The sequence below is a fragment of the Myotis brandtii genome, unplaced genomic scaffold, assembly GCF_000412655.1.
Source record: "Myotis brandtii unplaced genomic scaffold, ASM41265v1 scaffold1094, whole genome shotgun sequence".
NCBI lineage: Eukaryota > Metazoa > Chordata > Mammalia > Chiroptera > Vespertilionidae > Myotis > Myotis brandtii.
The window spans coordinates 356,967-357,308 of NW_005353728.1; positions in this window are offsets into that span (position 1 = coordinate 356,967).

Here is a 342-nt window from a genome sequence, read left to right on the forward strand (position 1 = left end):
AAAAATTTACATAATTTTTTTTTCTCACCTTAGCAGTGATCAAATGAGCGGTTTTAGTGCACAATTGGGTGGGTTGGTTGTGCATTCGGAAGGTTGTGCAGTTGTCACTGCTCTTTATATTTTATTTATATTTTTTTAAAGTACATATGTGTTATACATGTATATGTATAAGTATATGCATTTAATTAATTACGTACATTACATACACTTTATACATTATATACTTTATTTTATTAATCCTCACTGGAGGATATTTTTCTTTTCTTTCTTTTTTTAAAAATATGTTTTATTGATTTTTTACAGAGAGGAAGGGAGAGGGATAGAGAGTTAGAAACATCGATG